Source organism: Carya illinoinensis, chromosome 4 (genome assembly GCF_018687715.1).
Source record: "Carya illinoinensis cultivar Pawnee chromosome 4, C.illinoinensisPawnee_v1, whole genome shotgun sequence".
NCBI classification, from domain to species: domain Eukaryota; kingdom Viridiplantae; phylum Streptophyta; class Magnoliopsida; order Fagales; family Juglandaceae; genus Carya; species Carya illinoinensis.
The window spans coordinates 7,581,724-7,601,708 of NC_056755.1; the positions used below are offsets into that span (position 1 = coordinate 7,581,724).

General features: G+C 33.8%; 1 pseudogene; it reads right to left on the reverse strand.

Annotated features, from left to right (window-relative positions):
- Nucleotides 1–5,533: 5,533 nt before the first annotated feature.
- Nucleotides 5,534–15,664, reverse strand: LOC122306204 (annotated as a pseudogene).
- Between the last annotated feature and the right edge of the window lie 4,321 nt (nt 15,665–19,985).

The window sequence follows — 19,985 nt, forward strand, 5'->3', positions numbered from 1 at the left end:
GAAAGAAAAACTAGTCTCATCATTCACTGCCACAACATCTGAAGGTATTGTTTTTGTTAAATGAAGTCAAGGTAAAAGTGTTCAAAATTATGCTGTAGCTAAGCCAGTTTATTCAAAAAATTTGCATGGTAATTTAACCACAAAAACGATGAAGAAAGGTAAATATGATGGAAAGTTTATTCTCACTTGTCATAATGGTGGTGTTGTTAGTCATATAAAATCACATTGCTTTAACTTGAATCAAGTGCAGAAAATTGAAGGTGAAAGAAATCCAAAAAGGAAAGGAAAGAGTCTAAAGAATAAAGTTTGTGGTATAAGTCAAAAAAACAACTTCTTAAGTTTCAAACTTGGTGAACTAGCAGATTTTTGTTTTCAAAATAAAGAAAAGATCATACAAAGTGGTGTTAATAAAAAAAATAATCCAAATTTTAAAATAAAGTGGGTGGTCAAAGAAGATGCAATGTCACATTAATTGATAGGATTACTTATATGTTCTTGCATTTTCTATATTATTGCATTAGTCTAGGACATGCATTTTTTTTTTTTGTTCTGCTTTTATGTTTATGTTTTTTTTTTTAAAATTTTTGAATTAAAAAATATATTTATACTATTTTTTCTGATTTGATTCAAATTTTTTAAGGAAAGTATATTTTTGATATGTCAAAGTTTGAACACTTATGTTCTCATATGGCAAATTTTTGAACCTATACATCTCTTTACTTTGTGCAATTTACTTTGTGCATACTAACCCTATGGGTCATCTTAGCAAAGTTTATTTATAAAGTATTGTGAGGAACTTATTGTATGCATATAATAATTAAAATTTATATTGTTTAATGAGATGCTCATCATAGAGGGAGTTCATGCCTTAAATTGATTAAAACTAGTTGAACATAATACATTAATAAAGAGATCTCCTCTTACTGAATACAAATATTTGATCCATGTAGAAAAAGTCAATATTAAATCATTGCAGAAAAAGACAAACACCATACATGAATCTATTCTCTTAAGTCCTTATAGAAAAATCTTTGCTCTATTCATTATGGAAAAATATGAGCAACAAAAATGGACGTAAAAAAAAAACAGTTGTGCAAACTAGTATTTAGAAGAGATAGTCCTATATCTAGGCCTAGCATAAAGTTTGACTTTTGATGTGAGTAATAAACTCTTGTCAGTATCTATGAGAAGAAAATATTGAAGAATAATATTATAAAACTTTATTGAAAGGAAAAGTAAATAAAGAGTTACTATCTTATATAAGTTTACTCACTCACACACTCACATGAACTTTGACATTGATGATCTTATAAGGAATGAACATTAATGATAATTGTTGCAAATAAGATAATGTACTCTAATGAATTTGTTTTGTGAGTGACACTATGTTTGAATTGAGATGCTTCAAAACATGTTATTTTCCTCATTGTTTATATATATAAGAAAAAAATTGATTTTTTATTATTTTTATTTACTTATTATTTTATTCAAAATAAAATAAAGTGATAAAAATATGAAATATAATTTTTGGTTGGGTAAGTGTTGGATGTTGGTTTAAGTCTGGGACTTGGTTTTTGATATATTCATATAAGTTCCAGTGGGAGTATATGGCTAAGGCATGCGCATGGTCCTTAGTCACTTAAGTGACTTAAGTCACACGTCCAGGCCTCGAGTTTATTTCTCCAAGTCCCCTGATACACCGCTCACGGCACTCTCCATATACGAAGCCCTAGCTCCCTTCATCTCATTTACATCTCCGTCGATTTTCTTAGGAGAAATACTTGGTATCCAGTATTTTAGCATATGATTCTCCATCACAATAAGACTCCTAATGTTTTAAATCTTTCTCCTTCTCTAAGTCTAGGGCTCGGCACATATATATGGAGATTGAGATTTTGGTTGTTGTTTTGTGATGTTGGGGCTAGAATACCTTGGATACTTGAATATTTGTTCATATGAGATTATTTTATGCATGTATTGAGGACGATTTTTTAGTGGATTATTGGCCTTTGTCATTCGATTTTCATGGTATGCCCACTAAGTGTTTGATTTTTGTGTCTCAACCAAGTTATCTTAATCATTCACTCATTGTTTGACATGCATTTATGCTCATACATCAAGTGCATTTAATCCATAAAAAGTTGAGACACGTGAGAGTTGTTCATCATATTATTCTTAGTGTCTTTATCTCAGCACACATAAGTGGTATATATTCTCTTATGAGTTTTGTCAGATTAATGAGAAAAATGGGGAGTATTGGAAGAGCAAATTGAAATATTTTTTTTTTATTTTGATATTATGAAATTTTTGGGGAGGTTGAGTAAGTGTGTGGTTAAGGGGGAGTTTAATGAATTTGTTTAAACGAATTTGTTGAGGGGGAGTTGAATGATATTTGTTTTTTTTTAATGGACATAAATTTGATGTTGGACTAGAACATGCTTAGACTTTGAATTAGATTTTAAATCTTGTAAATGATGATAGTACTAATTTTAGTTATTGTTCTATGTCATTATATATCCAAGTCTTGATTATTAGCAAGGAATTTCTACTTGATTTTTTGATTTGCAGTTTGTGCTTTTGACAGATTTTATATTACATTCATTAAATTGGTTTTGTCACCAATCTGCCAAAGGAGAAGATTGTAAATGTAAAAATTGGGTAGAATTAGATGACTAAATGATAAGACTTATCTTATCATTATATTTGTAATTGTTGGATAAATATAAAATAATTACCAATTTTATCTCCAAACAACATTGAGTTTATCTAGAAGTTTTAGGGATTGTTTAGATGTCATTCATGTAAAAATCGAGTCCATGAGGGTCTACATTTATCTAGAACAGAAGCTGAACAAAAATTAATCACTGTAGAAGAGAGTTATTGCAAAATGTCAGCAATCCGTCAGAAGACGTCTCATGACAAATTCATCCGTCAGTAGAATCTTACTGAAACTGGAACTCTTTCCAGATTGTTTATTCAAGTGATCCCATTGCTTAAGAACTGCAGAGATTCATATTTACATATTTTATAGTGCAGTACTTTTTAGTGCATATTTTGATGAAAAAATTCCTTAGTGAATTTTAATATTTGTGATCTCTGATCTCTCTTTGAGTGTGATCATATTCCAGGTGTTAAGAATCGTTGATTGGATTTTAGCTACTGGAGTTCCAGAAGGAGAGACAATATTTGAATATCGTTAGAGGTTCTGGCTGCTACAGTAGTAGAAGACAAACGTTTGTTTGGGCAAGTAAGAGAGTTAAGTTGCAAATGTTTTGTACGTAATTGATAATTACTTGTAATTGATTTTCAAATAATAAGATTGACTTTCTCAAGTTTGACTGCTCCGTAGGGTTTTATTTTTAAAGAGTTATTAAAAGGGTTTCTCTTCATAACCAATCATTGTATTATGTAAGTTTGCTTATATTTTTTAAGTATTTGATTTGTTTAATAATCATAATATATAGATCTAACTAATTTTTTCAAAAAAATTAGTAGACAATTTCATAGTTTTATAGGGGTATATTGAGAATTTCAAGATTGCCTATAATTTCTTTATTCAACTAGGTCAAAACATCTTGTAGATCTACTTAAAGATTGTCATGTTTTGATAACTCGTTTGCGATGGTCCTCACTACATGATTGAACTTAATATATGGTTGAGATAGACAAACACTCTTAGGTTTTTTCTTCATTATCTTATCTATCTCTGATTCTTATACTTCTTGATGATATGTATTGAAAGGATAGGCTCTTATTTTGGAGCACAATGTGAGTACATGTAGCAGGAGATAACATAATGATGTCTCCTCCGTTTATTATAATCTACCCCCAAAGAAATTGATGAGGTAGGCCGGGTAGAGAACTAGCCTTCATCTTCTCAGAAGATCAATAAGAAATAAGGAAAGTCTTATGTATCTTGCTCACAATTTGATTTTGTCAGAGAAAAAGTTTTCAAGTGGATTATTTAGGGAGATATTGTAAGGAATAATAGACTCGTGAGCATTGGGCTCTGTTTGGTGATGTTGAGATGAATTTAATATACATTTGCGATTCTATCCCTTATGAGAAATGTCTTGGAATCAGACATTGCTAAAGTTCTCTCACAAAACTATATAGTTAATTCCTAGCGCTCCGTCTTTGTTGTTGCTAATTATACATTTACATTGTAGACACTTATAGACTATTTTGGTAAGGAAAACACATTGAAATTTGTGACTAAGAAAAAATCACCACTAATGAAAAAGTGGTCAAAATAAACGAATCGAGTCTCGTTTGGATTATATGACTGACATGCTATTGCAACTTATTCTTTCTAAATTTGTGTCCAGTGCATTATTACATTGGTTTGAAATGGTAATTCTAATGATTTTCCAATATGATTGGAAGTTTTTGAGTCTTATGAAAATCAAATCCTGAAAGTTCTGAATTGCTATAACTTTCAGCTAATAAGCATTTACAAAAAATTGCTAAGGGCTACTGAAGAAAGGGTGAAGGAACTCAAGTCTCAGTAATGCCGAAAAATCATCTTGCTTCATGTAAAACAGCATCAATTCTCTTAGTGACTTGTAAGAAAGATGGTATTAAATAAAGCATCTATGTTATAACTTGTGGGAATTTATCTTTTCTCTACATCTTTTCCTAATCCATGTCTTTAAATTTTGCTAGCTTAGCAGGCAACTAGAAAGATCATGTCCATGGCGGGTGGTGCAGATAGTAACCATAACATGGAGAGAGAGTTGCCAAGAATTGTTAGTTGCTTCACTCCACTTATCAAAGTTTTTTTTTTAATATATATTTTTGTGGATTTGATTTGTTCTAGATATCCTTACACAAGGATTTTAGATGGGCCGTCAAATAACCTTGGTCTCTATCGGGTTTAAAGCACCATTGGCATTCTTGAGAAGTGAGTTCCATTGGGTGAAGGTCAGTCTCTGAGGAAAATATATAATGGTGTTGGCTCTTTTGGCTAATTTGTGGCTTCTTGAGGGATTTTGACCGTGAGAAACCGAAAAAGAAGTGAAAGAACGCTTTAAGCCCAATGCCACTCATCTAATTCACCACACCAAATTAAGCAATAGACCTTGTAATAGTAGATAAACATTCAAGCGATTAATGGTCACTTGAGGCTGATGGTCTTCTTTATAAACTAAGATGGTTCATGTAGCTTTTTTCTTCATTGTTTATGAAGAAGCTTGAAACTTGCTTTGAGCCTTTGAGCATGAAGAAAATGGTCTAAATTTGTGTGACCTATTTTCACCATGGTTTTTGTTGCTTTTAACAGATCGACAATCTTCATCGAAAAAGATTTAAAAGTTGAAAAAGCTGAAGGTGGCTATTATAGGATATAAAGAGGAGCTGATTTCTTCTTTTGTTATTTATTAATTCTAAATTGTAGTAAACACTCAGAGGGTATATATTACAGAAGATACGTTTTTATTTTTTGATTTTTTTTCTTCTTTTTGAATAGAGATCAGATCCTAGAGCAGCTTGAGGCCCCATTTTATTTATATGTAAAAATAGATGCTTATGAAACTGAAAAGAAAATTGGCTGTCTATGCTTTATACTACCATAAAATTGTCTTTGTACTGAAACAATGAAAAGAGCAAATTATGGAGCTTACAAGATGAAATTGAACAAACATTTATAATACAACAGAAATCAAGGTGTAATATCACTTAATGATTAAGAAGATAATAATAATGGCTGTGAATCTAAAGACGAGGTCGTGATGACACTATCCATACCTGACGTTGTTGATATAGAAAAAACATCATATTGTTCGGATATTTCAATTTTGACATCTTCAATCTCTCCATATTTTTGCTTAAGGTTAGAAGCTTTTTGCAACATTTGGCTGGCCTCCAATTCCATTGCAACTTCTCTCATTGTGGGTCATTTCTTTCCTTTCAAGTTTAGGCATCTTCTCGCAAGGTTTGCAACCGTAATAATTTTTTCCTTTTCCGTTTCTTGCAAAACTTGATTATCAAGGATGTCAAATAAATTGTTCCCTTCCATCAAACTAACAAAAAATGTAGCTAAACTTTTGGTATCTCTCATTCCTGTTGACGAGATAACTTTTTTTCCCCATTAAGCGCTCAGCAACAACAACACCAAAACTATAAACGTCACTCTTATCTGTAAACTAGCTTGACTGAAAATACTCAGGGTCTACATATCCAAAAGTTCCATGTACCAGTGTGCTTAGATGAGTTTGATCGATAGCAACAGATCTTGAAATTCCAAAATCTACTATTTTCGCTCTATACTTCTCATCTAAAAGGATGTTTGTAGACTTAATATCACGATGGTAAATGGGTGAAGAAGCTGCTGAATGCAAGTGAAAAAGAGCCCCTGCAACTTCTATAGCAATTCGTAAACGCATATCCCATGTAGGTGGAAACTCCTCATTTTGCCCATTGAGATTTGGGCAAGAGTTCCATTAGGAATGAATTCATAAACTAGAAGTGGAACTTCCGTCTCTAAACAACAACCAAGTAGCTTAACCACATTCCTGTGATTAATTTTTAAAAGAATCACGACTTCATTTACGAATTCTTGAAGTTTCTCTTCATCTATTACGTTAGACCTTTTTATCGCAACAATTCTTTCATCTGCCAACATACCTTTGTAAATAATGCCTTGTCCAATTATTCTATCTGCACTAAAACGATCGGTGGCCTTCTCCAATTCCTTTGAATCAAACAATTTGATGTTCTCAACATTGTCTTTGTTGTTTGTAGATACTTGTTTCTCTAGCAGCAGTCCACCATTTTGTTTGAAGAACTTCTCCTTGTGTTTAACCCTCCTCCTTTTCTTTATCACTTTGTATGACCACCATCCACCGAAAACCAGAAATAATACACCAAGGCTTGTGCTAACACCTATTTGACTCAATGAAATAGAAAGATATTACTCCTTGCACTAGTACAAATGGTAAAATAATAAAATTGTTGATTAGAAAGACATTTCTATGAATGCTAGAATATTGCCAGACAAATTATATATATATGTTGTGCACAAAGCAGGTTCACATAAAATTGAATTAGAACTACTCCAAAAAGATGGGGGTATGGTTAATTACTTAGTATAAGTTGGCTGTTAATGAATAATAATTAAACTGAAAAAAATTATATAGTTGACTCAAACCTTAATTATTTGCGTTGAAATGAGTTTGCCTATACTATACTAAATGAATGGAATGAAAAGAAGCTCCTCTGATCTATTTCAGAATGAATATATTGCAAATTATAGGATTGGGAATTAGATATACCTATGATTATGAAAGGCTTCTTGTTCTTAGAATTAGGAGGGACACAATGGTAATAGCCTTCAGTATTTTCACAGCATTCTTCATATCTACAATAGTTGAGGCAATCGTCTGCACATTCGTCAATATCTGTCATTGTAATGGAATGTACGTGTTAAAAGAGAAATACTTTAGTTATAAAAATATTAGATAAAAATAATTTATAAATCGATATAAGTTTTGAAATTTTAAAATTATTTATTTTATAAAATAGATATGATAAATCATGTAAAGCCATGCCAGTAAAAAGTCAGACAATTGGAAGTTCGTCCAAAAGCAGCCATTTCTAATATTGTTTTACGCGACTTGAGTACTAAGTCCCAGCTTTTCATCTTAATTAGGTGTGCATCCAAGCGTGGTGGATATAGGAACTAGTACTGCATGCCATAACTTTGAGGGAAAAAGATCTCGTAAGTTGTTGGAATTTCAAGCGGAAGAGAAAATGTGATACGTATAAAATATTGGAGTATCCTATAATATTATTATTTATTGATGTCCGTATAGATATTTAGGATAATAGTAAATAAATAACAAATACCTACAGTAGAGTTCACTAATTCATATGTCTCTCATATTTGAAATTATTAAATTTTGAAAACAATTAAAAAATATTATAATCCATTTTGGGAGAGTGCTTGCCTCCTGTGTTGAGTACTGTGGAGTCTGGTCTACACCGCTCGAGAGGAGACATTGGCCGCTCGAGCGAATTCAGACATTCAAACGCTCGATGTAAGCTCGACAGTGAACTCGAGCAGGAAGCTTTTGCTCGAGCGGAGCATTGACCGCTCGAGCGAAGTCAGGCAGAGTTGAATGCTCGATGTCAGCTCGACAGCGAGCTCGAGCAGGATGCGGAAGAGAAGTTCGCTCGACGCGCGCTCGACACGCCGCTGGAGCGAACATGCATTTTTTAGGGTTTTCTGCCGTTTAACTATATATATATGATGTTTTACATCATATGGCCGTACAGTTGATGTATGAGAGAATACAGTGGACGTACTGTGTTGAGATCCATCTTGTAGTGTGATATTCCTCAATAATAAAATCCTCTGCAGCTCCCGTGGACGTAGGCAATTTACCGAACCACGTAAATCTTGTGTCGTGTGTGATTGTGTGATTGTTTTTCTCGTTCCATATTTTTGTTTTCAATTCATTGTCATCATTTTTCACAACAATTGATATCAGAGCCAGGTTCGGGTCTGAGGAAAAACGATGGCTGGAGATGATTTGAAGGTTTCAGGGATCGAGAAGTTTGATGGCACAGATTTTGGTTACTAGAAGATGCAGATAAAGGACTACCTCTATGGGAAGAAACTTCATCTTCCACTATTGGGAAAGCAACCGGAAAAGATGAATGATGCAAATTAGAACCTGTTGGATCGATAGGTTCTGGGGGTTATTCGATTAACCCTGCCAAGATCCGTTGCACATAACGTCATCAAGGAGAAGACGATTGCGGATCTCATGGCGGATTTGTTAGGTACGTATGGAAAGCCATCAACGAATAATAAGGTACATTTGATGAAAAAGTTATTCAATTTAAAGATGGCAGATGGTACTTTTGTTGTACAACATCTGAATGATTTTAATACTATCACAAATCAATTGTCATCTGTTAAAATTGAATTTGATGATGAGATACGTGTACTGATCCTATTGACTTCACTGCCAAATAGTTGGGAAGCCATGAGAATGGCTGTTAGTAATTCTGTTGGAAAATCTAAATTAAAATATGATGATATTCGTGATTTGATTTTGGCTGAGGAGGTGCGCAAGAAAGATTCAGGCGAGACCTCGGGTTTGAGTTCAGCTCTAAATGTTGATTTTTGAGAGAGATCACATGACAGGAACTCAAACAGAGGAAGATCAAAATTAAAGTACAGGGGTAAGAGTAAGTCGAGGCCTGGTCAGCAGACAACTTACTGGAATTGTGGCAAAGCTGGCCATATAAAGAAGAACTGCAAAAACCCTAAGAAGACGGAGAATGATAGTGCTAATGTGGTAACTGAAGAAGTACATGATGTACTATTACTTGCAGTTTATAGTCCAGTTGATGACTGGATACTGGATTCAGGGGCTTCCTTCCATACATCTTCTCACCGGGAGCTAATGCAGAATTATGTTGTAGGTGATTTTGGGAATGTATATTTGGCTGATGGTGAGGCTTTGAAAGTAGTGGGGATGGGAGACATTGATATTGCACTCCCTGGCAAGAACAAATGGACATTGCAAAAGGTCAGGCACATTCTTGAGTTGAAGAATAACCTCATTTCTGTTGGGCAGCTCGATGAGTGTGGTCATTCAGTGGTGTTCTCAGATAGCACCTGGAAGGTCACAAAAGGGGCATTGGTACTAGCTTGGGGTAAGAAAACTGGTACACTATATATGACTACTGGTTTAATTGACACTATTGCTACTACCGTTGCAGAGAGCACAGCAAATTTGTGGCATTACAGGCTTGGCCATATGAGTCAGAAGGGTATGAAGGAACTTCTGTCTAGAGGCAAGCTACCAGAACTGAAGTCAGTTGATCTCAGCATGTGTGAGAGTTGTGTTATGGGGAAACAAAAGAAGGCCAGCTTCTTGAAAAGTGGCAGGACGCCTAAGACAGGAAGACTGGATCTTGTGCACACAGATGTGTAGGATCCTTCCCCAGTGGCATCTCTTGGAGGTTCTCGCTACTATGTTACGTTCATTGATGACCATAGTAGGAAGGTATGAGTTTATTTTTTGAAGCATACATCTGACGTATTTAATATTTTCAAAATTTGGAAAGCCATGGTTGAGACTGAGACAGGCTTGAAACTGAAATGTTTAAGGTCTGACAATGATAGTGAGTATGTTGATGGTGGGTTCAAGGAGTATTGTGCAACTATGGGTATCAAAATGGAGAAGACCACTCCTGGAATACCACAGCAAAATGGAGTTGCTGAGCGTATGAACAGAACCATTAATGAGCGTGCTAGAAGCATGAGATTGCACGTTAGACTATCACCCACTTTCTGGGCAGATGCAATCAGCATTGTCGTTTACTTGATAAACAGAGGGCCATCAGTTCCACTAGATTGTGGATTGCCTGAGAAGGCTTGGAGCTGGAAAGAGGTCAAATTTTCTCACCTTAAAACTTTTAGTTGTCTTTCTTATGTGCTTATTGATTCTGATACTCGTAGTAAGCTTGAGGCTAAGTCAAAGAAATGCTATTTCATTGGCTATGGAGACGAGGTATTTGGCTATCGTTTCTGAGATGATCAGGGTCGGAAGATCATAAGAAGCAGGAATGTGATTTTTAATGAGAAAATGATGTACAAGGATAAGTTTAGTACAGCTTCTGTAGTAACTCCTCAGGAGTCCGATTTTGTAGGATTGAATGACCTACCAGAGGTTACAGTGCAATGTAGAGATGTGAGTGACGGGGAAAGTGGGTCCAGTGCACCCATTCCTATTATTCTGTAGGCAGTTTCAGAACCGTCCACTCCTACAGTTGCAGTTTACGGGTCAATTAGGACTATACGTCCTCCACAGGGTTTCTCACCTACTTTGAATTACATTCTGTTGACAGATGGTAGAGAACTGCAGAGTTATGAAGAAACCTTGCAAGATGAAAATTCTAACAAGTGAGAGCTGGCCATGAAAGATGAGATGGATTCCTTGTTAGGGAATCAGACATGGGAGTTGACAGAACTTTCATTAGCGAAGAAGGCATTACACAACAAGTGGGTGTACCGGGTAAAAACTGAGTATGATGGCAGTAAGAGGTACAAGGCTAGACTTGTTGTAAAAGGCTTTTAGCAGAATCAGGGTATTGATTACTCTGAGATTTTTTCTCCTGTGGTGAAGATCACAACCATCAGGATGGTACTGGCTATGGTTGTTACTGAAGATCTATTTCTTGAGCAGTTAGATGTGAAGACAGCTTTTCTTCATGGAGACCTTGAAGAAGACATCTACATGCACCAGCCTGAGGGGTTAGTGGTACAGGGAAATGAAGGTTCAGTTTGCAGACTGAAGAAGAGCTTGTATGGCCTGAAGCAAGCTCCTAGACAGTGGTATAAGAAATTTGACAACTTCATGCACAGTGCAGGGTACATTAGATGTTAGGCAGATCACTGTTGCTATGTCAGGCATTTTGACAATTCTTACATTATTTTGTTGTTGTATGTGGATGACATGCTGATTGCAGGGGCTAATATTGATGAGATCAATAATCTGAAGATGCAGATGTCAAAGCACTTTGCAATGAAGGATTTGGGAGCTGCAAAGCAAATCCTTGGCATGAGAATTGTCAGAGATAGAGTTAGAGGAATGTTGAGACTCTCATAGGCCGAGTATGTGAAAAAGGTACTCAACAGGTTTAATATGAACAAGGCCAAACCAGTTGGCACACCCTTGGGCAGTCACTTCAGACTCAGCAAGAATCAGTCACCAGAGTCAAAAGAGGAACAAGATTACATGAGTAAGGTTCCTTATGCCTCAGCCATTGGTTCACTTATATATGCTATAGTTTGCACAAGACCGAATATTGCCCATGCAGTGAGAGTTGTGAGTAGATACATGAGTAACCAAGAAAAGCAGCATTGGGAAGCAGTGAAATGGATTTTAAGGTACCTAAAGGGTTCCTCATAAACCTGTTTGTGTTTCTTTGGATAGAGCTCGGAGGTGTAGGGCTTTGTTGATGTTGATTTAGCTGGAGATATTGATAGCAGAAAGAGTACCACGGGCTTTGTTTATATAGTTGGTGGTACTGCAGTGTCATGGGGTTCTAATCTACAGAAAACAGTTTCTTTGTCTACAACAGAAGTTGAGTATATTGCAATGTCAGAGACTGCAAAGGAGATGGTATGGCTACAGGGCTTCTTGGAGGAATTGGGTAAGAAGAATCAGAAAGGCATTCTCTACAGTGATAGTCAGAGTGCCATATTCCTTACCAAGAATCCAGCATTCCATTCTAGGACCAATAATATTCAGATCAGGTATCACTTCATACGGTCATTGTTAGATGACGGACAGTTGTTACTTGAGAAGATTTGTGGAAGCAAGAACCCTGCTGATATGTTGACAAAGGGTGTTACACTTGAGAGTTGGTCTTCTAGCATGAAGACAGGGGCAGTGAGTTGCAGAGGTGGAGGATATCATGTTTGAGGAAGACGGCAATACAGCGAGTGTACCAGTCTCCAAGTGGGAGAATTGTTGAGTACTGTGGAATCTGGTCCACACTGCTCAAGCGAATTCAGGCAGATTCAAATGCTTGATGTAAACTCGACAGTGAACTCGAGCAGGAAGCTTTCGCTCGAGCGGAGGCATTGACCGCTCGAGCGAAGTCAACAGAGTTGAACGCTTGATGTCAGCTTGACAGTGCGCTCGAGCAGGATGAGGAAGGGAAGTTTGCTCGACGCTCGCTCAACACGCCGCTCGAGCGAACATGCATTTTTTAGGGTTTTCCACCGTTTAACTATATATATGATGTTTTACATCATATGGCCGTACGGTTGATGTATAAGAGAACACAGTGAACGTACTGTGTTGAGATCTATCTTGTAGTGTGATATTCCTCAATAATAAAATCCTCTACAGCTCCCTTAGACGTAGGCAATTTGCCGAACTACGTAAATCTTGTGTCGTGTGTGATTTTGTTATTGCTTTTCTCGTTCCATATTTTTCTTTTCAATTCATTGTCATTGCTTTTTACAACATCCCGACCTCATGATAAAAGAGGTTATACAATGATTAGATCTGAAAAATCTATACACAAAATCGTAAAAGAATTTGTAAAAAGATGTGTACAAACTTTATTCATAGGAGCAAGATAGAAAAATAGACTAGCGATAACTATATTTGCAAGCACATTCGAAAGATATGTATAAGTTACGCAAAATGATGGGATGTTTCAGGATTGAGATGTGTCGAGAAATATGTGAATAAAAGTGAATATTAGTAAAATAGTTTAACTTAAGATTTTTTTGAGTTTTGAAAAATAAGAAAAAGAAATTGGATAAAAATTTTATAAATTTAAAATATTGTTATAATATTATTTTTATTTTAAACTTTAAAAAAGTTATATAATTTTTTATGTTTTTCTTTGAAATTTAAAAAAAAAATTATAATAATTAGATAAAAAAATTAAATTGTTTGTATTTAAAAATAAAATTATAAGAAATTTGAAGATAAGATATCATAGATTGTATTGGATACCTTTTTAGTTTCTATGTAAGTTGAGTTGCAAATCAAAAGACTTCGAGAATTAAATGCATTATATAGATTGTTCCGAAAGAGATCTCGACATCCTCGAACTTCCAAGATGGTAGGGATTTCCCCAAATTCCCCTGTAGCCATACTCGCACCGACACCAAGGAGTACTAAGGTCTCCCATCCTCGTGATCCGTGATCGATGACAATGGTATAAATCGTAAATATAAGTATTTTGCCGATGTGATAGTATCATTTCATAAATAACAAAGATTTATTTTTAATTATGAGTTTTCTATTTAATTTGAATTTGAATTTTAATTTTAATAACTGATCTCTATTTAAAACATAATTATAAAAAAGATTTGTAAAAAGATGTTGTGTATGTATATAAAACAAGGAAAATGCTAGTTGAACCTTTATAGTTGATCGATAAAAATGATCGATTGAATTTATTTATTTTTATTTTATTTTATTTTTAATTTTATTTAATAATTAAGAAAGTGAATATTAGTGAATTGATTTTTTATTATTTTTTAAAAATATTTAAAATTGTGTAAAATATTATTAAAACAAAAGAAGGAAAAAAAAACCGTAATTATATTTACAAGTTAATTATATATATGAAAGACAGGCTTTCTAGCTACGTACACGGTTACACAATATCATGATTTAATTTGCAATAAAAATCAATTTTTTTATTTTAAAAATCGTTCACAAATCATATCAGGCTAATGGTTTAAATTAAGTTTCAATCAAAAAATAACTATGCTTATAAATTAATTTGTTTAACCTACACTTTTGACTTGCAATTAAAAAAACTTGGGAGAACTAATTAATAAATGGAGTAAATTAATAGTTTATTACGAGTGAGAAATTTACCTTGACATCCTCCCAGCAGATAGGGATTTCCTCTGTAGCCATTCTCGCAATGACACGAAACAGTATAGTGTCGGCTGCTCAGGCTATTCCCAAGGGTAGGATAATCCCGATAACAAGAATAGGTCAAGTTCTTGTATTTCCTTGAAGTCGAGTTTTTCCGTATGGGAAGAGAATAGAAAGGAGTATTGTCAATCCCCCATTTCAATACCACTGGAACGGACATATTTAGATTTGGCATTGTGAAATTAGTCTCAAACCAAATCCGATCTATCAAAAATGCATAGTTGCACTCATCACTACCATTATTGTAGGAACTCTTCTCCTCTATAGTAATAGAGATTGCATGGAGATTAGAAGCTGGAATTGTAGTTTGGCAACAATTTGTGGCGTTGCAATGATTTTCATTTGTGAATTGAGCTCTGTCACAAGGGGATTTGCACCGGCCACCATATGAAATCGAGTCATCGGACAAGGACCACATGGAGGCAGAGGTGTTGCAACCCATGACAACGAAGCTGTTGTTGCTGTCGGAGAAGCTGAAAGGACTTTTCTCTAACTCCCGATAATTCCTGCTTTTGTTGGCATCGGTACAGCTCGAAACTATAGGATACTTGACGCGAACTGTGAATGTAGTTATGTCAATCTCCATCACCTCTAGACCGTTGCTCCACTTCAAAAAGGGTACTTTTGGAAATCCTAGATTATAAGAGTCATTTCTGCAGACTATCTCAAACCAATCTCTGACGGAATAACACCATTTCCGATTCCAAAAGGGTATGGAATGCTTACTTTATTCCCACAGTCTTCTGGACATGAACTGTTTATTACGTTAGATGCTCGCACGAATGGATTAACTGAGCACATGATCACTAACACAAGCATCCGAAACAGTACCATTTGCAATTCCATGACCAAGATCTCTTTGTATCACTATAAGAAAAACGGACTTTTACGACCAACATTGTTAATAGTCTTATCGTTATTATAAATTGGTCTCAAAAACCCTGTTTTTTTATAGTGTATATATATGATGATTTTGATCAAGATCTCGATCGATCGATTGGTTTTATATTGTACGTAGTACTTGAGATATTTCAAAGCTGGAAGTTGCCCTTGAAGGCCGAAGTTATTTTGAAAGAAAGTTATCATACAGGAAAAAAAAAGTTTGGCTTTGAAATGAATTTGTAAAGCCAAGCGTGTTCTCTTTGATCTCGAGACTATTTTTTCTTTGGTGTGGAAAAATCCTGTCCAGCACTTGATCAAATTTATAATACTATGCTCATCCGAATTTCCACGAAAGTGCTGTTTGAAAAGTTAGTTTCAATTAATAAAACGGGTCAGAGAAAAGAAAAAAAAAAAAAAAAAATCACTCGGTCCACAAACAGGGGCTAATATCACTCGGTCCAGTCCTTTTAAAAAAAATGGAATTTGAAAAATTGAAGGATCGGGCATCCACTGCTTGATTGATGTCCAAATATCTAACCCTTTGCTTCCCTTCAGTCATTGTATTATCATTATATATCCAACGTTTAATGTTATTTGAAGAAATTCACTTGATCAACACTCGTCGGACTTGGCCTACGTAGTAATGTATATTGAATAATTGAGGGACCCAAGGCCACATGTGGGTCGCCAATCCTCTCCTATCATGCCTGATCTCTAATGTTATACTTATCATGACTCGAGTTGCAATATTGAATTAAGGACCCACTGTACGTAGTACTTACGCACTAATGATTTTAAGAAAGTTTAATTAAGTCATTACATTTGGCTTTAAACTCCAATGTTACTAGTAATTAAGAACATCAAGCCTTTCATAATCGTAGATTTGTCTTCCTTCTCATGGGTCGACGAAGGCACATTCTTATAAATGGAGCCCAATTATAATGGTTGGTAGGTCGACGGCTATATTAATACGTACTAATGATTTCAGGAAAGTTTAATTAAATCATTATATTTGGCTTTTATAAACTCCAAAGTGATCGATTAGTTAAGAGATAGTTAATTACGATGAATATTATTACAAAACTTAGACGTTTACAAAGATAAGTCAATGAATTTAGAGAATCATTGATTCCTGGTAGCCAGCGTGTTGCTTACTCCCGACAAAATAAACGAAAAGCTCACGTGGTGTGTTTGCTTGAGACTAGGGGTGAGTATCGGCCGGTCCAGACCGGCACTGTTTGGACCGGACCGGACCGATTTCTATTCGGTTCGGTCCGGGGTGAAAAACTCCCGGACCAGACCGAACCCAAATTGGGTCCGGTCCGAGAGTTTTTCACCCCGGACCGAACCGAACCAAACCGAATAGAAATAAAAAAATAAATAAATATTATTTATATATATTATTTATATAATAGTTGTATATAATTATATATGGTATAAAAAAATATTAATAGTCTAATATAAACTATAGTTATACTAATATAGTTATACTAAATCACTATAACTAATACTTCAATAATAGCTATAGTGACCTATACTAATAGTCTACTATTAATACTAATATACTATTATATAATTTATATAGTTATACTAATCACTATAATTAATACTATGTATAGCTATATAGTATATTTATCACTTTAATTAATATAATTTAAATATCACTATACTTATATTTAATGAATATATAAAAATCATTATAGTTAATACTTATATAGTTATACTAAAGTATTGATTTACCATAACTAATATTACTAATATATAGCTATATTAATGGTCTAATACTATTATAATTTGGGTAGTTATACTAATCATAATAAGTTAATAACTAAATCACTAGAAATATAACTATATATATTTAGTATGAATGTATTATTATATTATTTAATATATAACTATAATATATAGTACTAGTATATATTAATATATTATAAGAGTTATAGTATAAATATAATATATAAATTATAATATACTAAATCACCATAATAGTAACTAATACTAATATATAGTTATACTAATAGTCTACTATTATATAATTATACTAATCACTATAATTAAAACTAATATATAGCTATACAATATACTTATATAGTTGTACTAATATTATTAGTCTATTATATACTCTAAAACTCAATTCTAATATAGGCTATATAGTTATAACTAATACTAATATTTATATTAATACTAATGATGTAGAATATAGTTATACTAACTAATTGATTCAACATAACTAATATTACTAATATAATATAGCCAAATTGAATTATTAATAGTCTAATACTAATACAATTATATAGTTATACTAATCATAAATTCATAATAACTAAATCATTATAAGTCTATAACTATATATATTTAGTATCAATGTATTACTATATTCTTTAATGTATAACTATTAACTATAATATATAGTACTAGTATAACCGATCAAATATATATATATATATATATATAATACTAGTATATATATTAATGTATTAACATATTATAAAAGTTATATAATAAATTATAATATATCATATATTTGTAAATTTATAATAGTATTAGTATAGTTAGCTTAATATATAATATGTTAGTATTAAATCACTATAACTACATAGAGTATTAGTAATAAGAGTATTACTATTATTTAATATAGTATTACATATAGTATTACTATCATTACATATAGTTATTAGTTATAGTATTAGTACTAGTATAGTTATTAGTACTAATAGACTAATAGTATTAGTTATTAGTATTACACATAGTTACATATATAGTTATCACTATTACTATTATTATATATAGTTATTAGTTATAGTATAGTTATTATTACATATATTTATTAGTTATAGTATTATTACTAATAGACTAATAGTATTAACATATTACTAATATATATATATAATAGTATACTATATGTATATATATTAAATATATTACAATATAATTACATAAACATTAAAAAAATGTCATTAAATATTAGCATATTACATAAATATATAGTTATCACTATTACTATTATTACATATAGTTATTAGTTATAGTATAGTTATTATTACACATATTTATTAGTTATAGTATTATTACTAATAGACTAATAGTATTAGCATATTACTAATATATATATATATAATACTATATGTATATATGTTAAATATATTACAATATAATTACATAAATATTAAAAAAAATGTCATTAGATTAAAAAAAAAAAAAAAAAGAGTCAACCTTGGACCGAATGGACCAACCGGACCGAATAGGACCGAACCGGACCGGTCCTGATGGAGTTCGGTCCGGTCCAGGGTGGGAAAACCCTGGACCGAATAGGTTCGGTCCAGTCCACAAAACTTCCTCGGACCGGACCGAACTCACCCCTAGTCCCAAGTTAACCGTGAAAAAAAACAAAACAAAACAACAAAAGAAATGCCGTGAATAGAAAATTAATAATCAAATTATCAACCGAACACCAAGCAGAGAGCTTGTTGCTTATTCCCAATGTGGCATATACGTGTGTGGAAAGTCTAAAGTCTTTGCTTATATATGTAAAGTATTTGAAAAATTTATTCATCTTCTCTTTTTTATCATCTTCTCATCATCTAATAATATGATATTAGGTAATATTTTACTCTAACATTCAATTGATTGGTGATCAATTCGACTTATTGCAACAAATAATTAATAAAGGAAATAAAATAATTAATCCACCTTTTATTTTTATTTTTTTATTTTATGGAAACAGACTTCATTGAATTCATTCAACAAACCGAAATTGCAACTGTGACTTATCAATACATAAAAACCAGAATATAAGCCAACTAACACATCTGCTTAGGAGCATCTCTGTACATATAATGACGGACATTGTCTTAACTTCTAAAACTCTCCAAAGAGAGAGAGAGAGAGAAGCGCTATGTATAAGCAGAGCAGAATGACCATCTCCATCCTCCTAGGGAAGTGGAGTATGGGTACTGCTGCTATGGACACTAAGTCCAATAGCCTATTTCTACATTATTAATAATTAAACCGCAAAAGCTATAATACAAAACACACAGCAAAACAACCAAACCACGAGCACCGACATGAGCCCCGATAGCACACCCACCGTAGGCATCGGCATCGGCATCATAAGCCCAGACGGCATGAACACCCAGCACGTGTATGGACCACAACAACCTCCATTGTGGAGGTCGGCCGTACGACCACCAACCATAACATTGCCTGCTACTCTCAACTAGCTCTTGCCCTAAATTGTGACCGATCTAGCAGCTCATTACCTCACTTGGGTCAAAACATGAAATGAAAAGAACAAAAACTAAAAAACAGCTTAGAGATAAGAGGGATAGAACACAACAACGGCAACATTGGCGCGTGCAAGACACACATCACTTTGGGAGGAAAGCCGATGGATGATCTTTGAAGTCCCAAGTTCGAGGTCCCAAAAAAGCCGAGTTATGCGTCTATAGATGGCTTCTCGGTGGCGTGTGACAACCACTCATTGACAGAGTACGAGTCTTCGTCCCGCGCATGCAGGTACGCTCCACTCTGTTTGGCACCATGTTCGGTGGTCTTGAAGATCGACAGTTGGCAAAAATCTTGGTGGGGCGCGTGTTGATGGTCGGCGGCTGGAAAGACCCGATCGACACTCCTCCTTTATTGGCCTGGAAAAAATCAAAACAAAAACAAAAT